We start from the raw sequence: 7800 nt of genomic DNA on the forward strand, positions 1-7800 counted from the left end.
GATTTGATATTTCCTAGAAAAGAGTGCCCAGCATGCAAAAAGCTTCAGGAAGTATTGATCGCCCCTGGCTGAATGTTTAAAAACACTGAACTATGTAATTGCTCAATGTCTGTGTATAGATTCCCCCCCCCCCCAAGTGGAAAACAACAGTATAATTGTCTTTTGGAGGCGACTCTGGGGTCAGATGTGTTTTCTCCACATTTTATTTCAGCAGACAGCGTAGCATTCACTCCAACCTAATGAAATGGTTTCCATTTCCAAACCCACCCATCCCTCCGCATCTTTCCAAAGCATTCTCACTCTTCCTTGGGTGCCTTCCTGACCTTGCCTTGCCTGTCTGGGGTAAGCCCCACCTCCTCTGCAGTCTGTTGACCACCTCCTGTGTTGCCACTTCCTCTCATGATGACACAGTGGTGATTCCAAGGGTAGTTAGTCATTTTGATCACAAGGCGACAAGTGTTTGTTTATGTGTGTCCCCTGCCTCCTCATCTGGAAGAGAAAGAAGACTTTTGAAGATATCGTATTATCATATTCTATGCTGAGACCCAGCAGGAGAGGCGGTATTATAAATTCTGAAAAGAGACTCTTGTGCCCTTAGAAATCATTTTTATTAATCCTTTGAGAATTTCATACAATGCATTTATCATATTTACCCCAACTACTCCCCTAACTTCTCCTAACTTCTCCCAGATCTACCCATCACCCTGCACCACCCCGGGATCTCTCTCTCTCTCTCTCTTTTTAAAATAACCCACTGTCTCTAATTTGTGCTGCTCCTGCACTTCTAGCCATGGAGCTGTCTCCTGGAATATAGTCAGCCTACCAGGATTCACGCCTTTAAAGAAAACTGACACTGTCTCTCCAGCAGTTATCTGCTGTCCATAGCTCCCCAGTTAGTGGTGGGGTCTGTGGGCCCCTCTCCCCTCCACACTAGAACACTGACTGGCTTGATTTGGTGCAGGCCTGGTGCAGGCAACCACAGCGCTGTAAGCTCATGAGTGCCTGCCTTTGGCTCTTAGAATCTTTCCACCTCCTCTAAGATGGTCCCTGGGCCTTTGGAAGGGGGTGATCAGAGACTCCCACAGGAGTATAAGACTCCAAAGGAGCTGACGACTTCCAAAGGGAAGATACAAAAGGCGTCACTCTGCATCCATGAAAGGAAGAGATCTAGAGACAGGAACTCCGTTGGGTCCAGACTGGGCGGGAACCTTATGTCCGCCATCTCAAAACACCTCTGAGATCTTCTCTGTCAAAACTGGGGATTGTGAAGATGGAATGTCTTCTACTCCATTTTCCTCAGGTCCAGGCTTGATTAAAACGCTGTCCCCATAACAGAGGCAGGGACAAGGAGGAAGCCTGGGGCCCAGTCACCTAACCCCAGTCACTGTCTAAACTGCCTCCCAGCTGATCTGCATCACTTCTGACTGGCATCTCCTGGTTCTACAGACTGTTAACAACCATAGGCACAGTGGGGAGGAATTTAGGTCTCTCCACGTCATTAGTCCAGACTAAATTAATCCCTCTTCCTTTACTAATTTCTATTTCCTCATTTCCTTTGGAATAGAAAGAAGCGGAGGCCCTCGTTCTGTGACGGGTGACAGTCCTGTGCCTTTCACAGCCCCATTTCAGGCGCAGTCTCAGCCTGCAAACATTCGTTCCTGATTCTTACTTGGACTACAGTGGCCTTTTATGGTATTGGGACCCGAGAAGGTGGGAGGAGCAACCTTCCAGGACTTGACACGTCTAGAAAAGGAGTGAGTCTGCACACGGTTGCCGCATCTGACTGACAGGTGGGTGAGTGGCTCACGGGGAAGACCCACGTGGAAACTCAGTGTTCTAGAATCTGCAGGCTGTTCTTGTTATCCAAATTAACACTACTGAGTGAAACCCAGTATCAGTCTTGTCCAAAAATCAGACTGAAAAGGTCAAGGACAGAGTCACAGAATCCTGTATTCAGGAGCTCCCATCTGCTCCATCTTTCCTTTCTTAATAAGACTTTATCTTAAAATAAGGGGGGGGGGTGTGTGCAGGAGAGATGGCTCACAAGTTAAGAGCACTGGCTGCTCTTCCAGAGGTCCTGAGTTCAATTCCCAGCAACCACATGGTGGCTCACAACCATCTGTAATGAGATCTGGTGCCCTCTTCTGGCCAGCAGGCATACATGTTGGCAGAATACTGTATACATAATAAATAAATAAATCTTTAAAAAAGACTTTATATGACTCTGCAGGTACAGGAAGAAGGGGTCCCGTGAAGAAGGGGTCCTGTGTGTACAGTATGTGAAGAACCTTACACCCCAGATAGGGTGTCACCTGAGTTCAAATTGTCTGTGAGGATCAGGTCTTCCAAGTGACTTTTAGAAGGTATACACAATTCCTGGCAAACGGGTTAATCGGCTTGCCTCTTTCTGGAGACAGGGTCTCTTCTGGAAGGTCTGTCTGGAGGCTCAGGCCAGCCTGGGACTCACTGCATTGCTCTATTAGTTACTTAGTTTATTGCTGTGACACCATACCTGGCAAGAAGTAACTTACTGTGTGGAGGAAGGGTATATTTTGTTTCATAGTCAGAGGGCCAGTCCATCCTCGGGGGGAGAGGACATGGTGACAGCAGCCTAGGTGACTGGTCACACTGCATCCACAGTCAGAGAGAGATGACGGGTGCTCAGCTCACCTCTTTCTATTGAGTCTAGGACCTCAGCATATAAATGGCTCTGTCCTCAGGCAGGTTGTGTCTTCCTTCTTCACTTAAGCATCTCTGGAAGCACACTGACACACCCAGAGGTGAAACTCGCTCTCAATCTAATCAAGCTGACAATATGAACCAATAGCTCAGACTGACCTTGAACTTCTGACAATCCTGCCTCAGCCTCCGGAGTGCTGCTGGGATTACAAGTGTGAACCTCCACTCCCAGCATAACCTATTTAATGATAAGACTGACTTTTATTTCCAGCATTTCTTTGCTATAAAACACTTTCTACAAAACCTCTTATCCCCTGCTCGCAGTCACAAGCTTTGTGAAGAAGGCACATTCCTGCTTCATGTGTGGCCCTGGCTGTTTCAGCGGCTGGTAGTTTTGGGGACACTGGGATGATAAAAAGGATCAGGCCCTAATGGTCCCTCCTGTCCTGGATGCTGACTCTGGTGGCAGCAGCATTGAGGTCAATTGATTTGTTACCTAACTGATCTTTGTGCTCATTGCTCTTCTCTGCTAGAGGACAGGGCACAAGGGGCCCTCCCTCTAGGCTCTCAACAGCCTCCAACTCTTTGTTCATCTGGCCTCAAAAGCAATGCCACTTGTCATTGCCGCAGCATCTGTGGATTCTGTCTTCTCGACCCTCAGTCCTTCAGGATTTATTTAGCAATTCTTTATATCAAACCTACAGTCTAATTAACTAGCACTGCTTGGGGAAATCTCACTGTGGCCCCCATCTCTGCTCCCTGGCCCTTGTGATCTTTCTCGATAGAATTCAGACACACAGAGCACAGTGTAGAAGAAAAGTGGAGTGTACCCACCAGTGAAAGGAGCATGGGTGACAGAGAGGTGGCTCCGTTGAACCGAATGTTAGGTAGGATTTATGTATCTTTAAAGTTTCTGGAAGTCGAGGGGCATTGGTGGCACATGCCTTTAATCCCAGCACTCGGGAGGCAGAGGCAGGTGGATCTCTGTGAGTTTGAGGCCAGCCTGGTCTACAGAATGAGTGCCAGCTACACAGAGAAACCCTGTCTCGAAAAACCAACAACAAAAAAAGTTTCTGAAAGTGTATTTTTTCCTGCAGGTGGTTGACAAACCCACTTGGATTAACTCCTGGGAGAAACAATGATGTATGTCTTTGTTCTTTACTGGAAACTCCCCATACAGAACTCTTACCATCTGAGCACTGTCTCCATCCAGGGCCAGAGATTCAACTCAGATCCCATTCTTTGGGCTTAGAATCTGGATCCCGCTGTCTCAGTTCCTGGTTTTCCAAGCTGTTGATCATCCCTGGTGACTTCTATTGCTGATCCCCCAGAAGCTACAGAGCAGAGCCTCTTCGTCTTGATTGGACCTTGACTGATGAGCATCATTAGACTGTCTGACATAGTTGGTGGTAAGGAAACAAATATCCTAAGGTGGACACAGTGGTGCATACTGAGAATCCTAGCAACTAGAGGCTGAGGCAGGAGGATTGTGACCTTTAGACCATCCTGAGCTACATAGAAAGACTTTGACTCCATGAGCCAAACAAACAAATGAATGGATTAATGAATAATATTTGAATTAAATTTTTTTTTTGTATTTCTGCCAAATGTGACAGGACAGGCTTGCTCAGGACTGAAGATGCAAATAAGCCCTTCCCTTCTGATGCTTCCAAATCACAGGAGGGAGCCACACAGGACACTAAGCATCCTCAGCCCTAGGAAGCTGCAGAGCCTCAGACTCCCTGACCCCTGTTGGAGTGGAGTGGCCCTCCTGGGAGAATCAGAAACTGATTTAAATATTCATCTCAACCATTGCTCAGCAGGAGCACGGGTGCATTTAGGGGACAGATGCCTTGACCTGAAGTTGCCTGCTCTGAAGTCAAGGACCCTTCTCTAGCTGCACCTACCCATTGTGGGCAACTTCTCTAATTGTTTTTGTTAAGGACGGTAACCATGAACTCATCCATACATTTAATAGGATACAGAGGTATGACTGAGTTAGGGGAAGAAGAGAGTACAATATCCTTCACGTGACACTTGCGCTGGGGTTTTCTTCTGAATGACAGTCCCGGAAGGTGGCTTTTTAGTTTGTGTTCTGTAGATGAAGAATTGGAAGTCTTTGGGGTGACTTCCTTAGAATCGCTCAGACTTCCTACTTAGGTGTGTTGAATCTTAAACCCAAAGCCTGTGCATAGTAACAGGGAAGATTAGCTGTAGGGAGAATTGGAGGTTCTTTCTTTCTCTCTCTCTCTCTTTCTCTCTCTCTTTCTTTCTTTCTTTCTTTCTCTCTCTCTTTCTTTCCTTTCTTTCTCTCTCTCTTTCTTTCCTTTCTTTCTCTCTCTCTTTCTTTCTTTCTTTCTTTCTTTCTTTCTCTCTTTCCTTTCTCTCTTTCTTTCTTTCTTTCTTTCTTTCTTTCTTTCTTTCTTTCTTTCTTCTGAGACAGGGTTTCTCTGTATTGCTTTGGAGGTTGTCTTGGCACTCGCTCTGTAGACCAGGCTGGCCTCGAACTCACAGAGATCCACCTGTCTCTGCCTCCCAAGTGCTGGGATTAAAAGTGTGTGCCACCAATGCCCAGCTGATTGGAGGTTCTTTTAGCTAGGAAATTCCTTATGATTCTGAAGAAAGGAATAGGTTTAGTCTTGGAGATACAAAGCCTAATGACTTCCATGAATTTTTAGTAGACTAATGGGTATGTGAATGGGAGGGGAAGAAAGGAGAGGTAGAAGATAGGTTAGCCAAGTCTAATGATGTATGAAGAAGCTTTATAAAACCACATTAGTTTGTAAGTTAACAAAAAAGAAAAATTAACTTCAAATAAAAGGAGCTCCAACAAAGTGCCCTGCATGGGTGAACAATACTGTTCTTAAGGAGGTGGGTTGGGCCAGACATGTCTCACCTCTCTTATGAGCTATTGTTGGTCAGCGAGGCCCCCGAGTCATCCAAAACAACACAGGCTTTTGTCATTGCTCTAGATTACTGTGGTGGCTGCTCTTGGTCCTCAACAAACCTGGCAAGAGGGAACTCAGTTGAAGAACTGTCTCCATCAGATTGGCCTGTGGGCGTGTCTGTGGCTCATTTTATTGATTACTAATGGTTGTAGGATCTGCTCTGTGGTGGGTTGCATAAGAAAGGCAGCAGAGCAAGCCAGGAGCAGTGGACTATTAAGCCGAGCTTCTCCGTAGTCGGTTTCAGTTTCTACTTCAAGCACCTGCCTTCAGTTGCGGTCTTGGATCCCCTCAATGATGCACCATGATCCGTAAGTTAGCAGGAAGCAGCCCCTTCCTTCTCATCTCTGTTTGGTCAGTATTCGATCACAGCAACAGAGAAGCAAACTAGGACAGTTGCCCCCTCTACCCAGGTGATAAAACCTATTGCTGAAGACACCACACAGTTTGCTCATTGGCATAGAGAAATCAATCTAGAGATGACCAAGGCACGCTCTTCCTGCTGGCTAGCATTCATGATGCTAGGATGTGCTATGCTGACACTGGGGGAGGAAAGATAGCATTAATCTTACCTAGCACTGGACCCTACATGCTATAAAGTTGACCTGCCAGGCAAAATGTTCTCACTAGTGTGGTATCGACAAGACTGTTTATGGGGTAACCAACCACTCTTTTTGTCTGGATTTGAGGACTGCTGCCAAGGAGGGAATTCATAAACAGGGTCAAAAAACCACATCCAGGGATCTCATAGGCCCAAGGGGAGAACCTATGGATGCTGTTTTGCTAAATGGTCATTTTGTCAAACTGCCTTCTAAATAAGCTTATATCCATAGATTTGTACTGCTCTCAGCCTTGGTCAGAGATGCCGCTTTGTGTGTGTGTGTGGTTAGTGGTTAATGAAGAGACTCATAACTCTTCAAAGTGCTGACACTAAGTGGTTGTGCTTACTCAGGCATAGATGGGACGTCCATATCTAACCCCCTCCCACACAGGCTCAGTAAACATCATGGACTACGTGTCTTTTGAGAGCTGGTCTTGCTACATTGTTCAGGCTGGCTTTGAACTCATGGCAACCCTCCTGCTTGACCTCCCTGAGTGATGACTCCCCAAAGTCTTTGTTCATCGCCAGCAGGGTGCCTTGGCTAAGCTTGAGCTGCTGTTGGTACATCCTCAACCCTCTTTGGGACAGGTCTTGCTTTGTAGTCGTGGCAAGTTTGGAGCTTGCTGTGTAGATCAGTTTCACCTTGAGCTTCAGCAGTCCCCACTCCTGCCTTCCAAGCACAGGGATTCCAGGTGGACGCCACAAGCCCAGCCTGGTATCGTCTTGTTGACTGAAATCCACAGCCGAGTCAAAGATGTTCTTTGATTTTCCCTCACACCCCCTTTCAGATTACTGTGTCACATCTGTTGTTGCAGCCCCTCAGGCTGGTGTCAGCCACAACAGTCTCTGAGACTTTGTGTAGTTTTGACACCTACTGGGTGATATTTTGTAGGAGGGCCTTCTGTTGAAATTTGTTGGGTGATATTTCTCAAGAATAAACTGGAGTCTCCGGTTTGGGTGAAGAAGGTTGCAGAGGCAAAGACGTTTCCGTCACGTTGTGCCAAGGGTACATGTAGCTGTCATGGTTTTGACGGTTGCCGATGACCAAATTTAGACACTGCTGGGTGGGCATCTCCATCACTGCTTCACCCTCTCCACAGTGTGCTAGGTGCAAGGCCCTTGTGCAGCCTGCTCCAGAGGAGTTGGGGGCTTCCTTCTTACTCTTTGAAGGCTGAACATCTAGAATTACTTGGGTTTCTTTTGCATGAGATGCCCATTTCCCCATTTCTCTAGTCCTTTGTGTGCATCTGTGTGGACTCGTGGGTGTTTGTTTTATACTTGGGGTTCTAATCCAGTGTCATTTTATTTCTAAATCATTTAAGCTCTGGACATTGGGAGATCTTGGAATTGTGTGCTGTGTTCCTTCAACAATCCTCGGTAGTGTGAATCTACGTGTGTGTGTGTGTGTGTGTGTGTGTGTGTGTGTGTGTGTGTGTTGTGTGTATATGTTTGCTGTGTGCATGTGATGTGTTGTGAATTTATGTGTGTGTATATATATATATATGTGTGTGTGTATGTATGTATGCTTTCTTGTTCTTCACTTTCTGGCCACACGTTGCTGCAGGATGGTTTTGT

General features: G+C 46.4%; 1 long non-coding RNA gene across 1 annotated transcript; it reads left to right on the forward strand.

Moving 5' to 3' along the window:
* Positions 1-464: 464 nt before the first annotated feature.
* LOC118238897 lies at positions 465-5000 on the forward strand. The gene is made up of 3 exons (XR_004770301.1): positions 465-560; positions 1565-1790; positions 3893-5000. It is a non-coding gene; the product is annotated as an uncharacterized LOC118238897 (long non-coding RNA).
* Positions 5001-7800: the final 2800 nt, after the last annotated feature.

The sequence above is a fragment of the Cricetulus griseus genome, chromosome 5 (assembly GCF_003668045.3).
Source record: "Cricetulus griseus strain 17A/GY chromosome 5, alternate assembly CriGri-PICRH-1.0, whole genome shotgun sequence".
Taxonomy (NCBI): domain Eukaryota; kingdom Metazoa; phylum Chordata; class Mammalia; order Rodentia; family Cricetidae; genus Cricetulus; species Cricetulus griseus.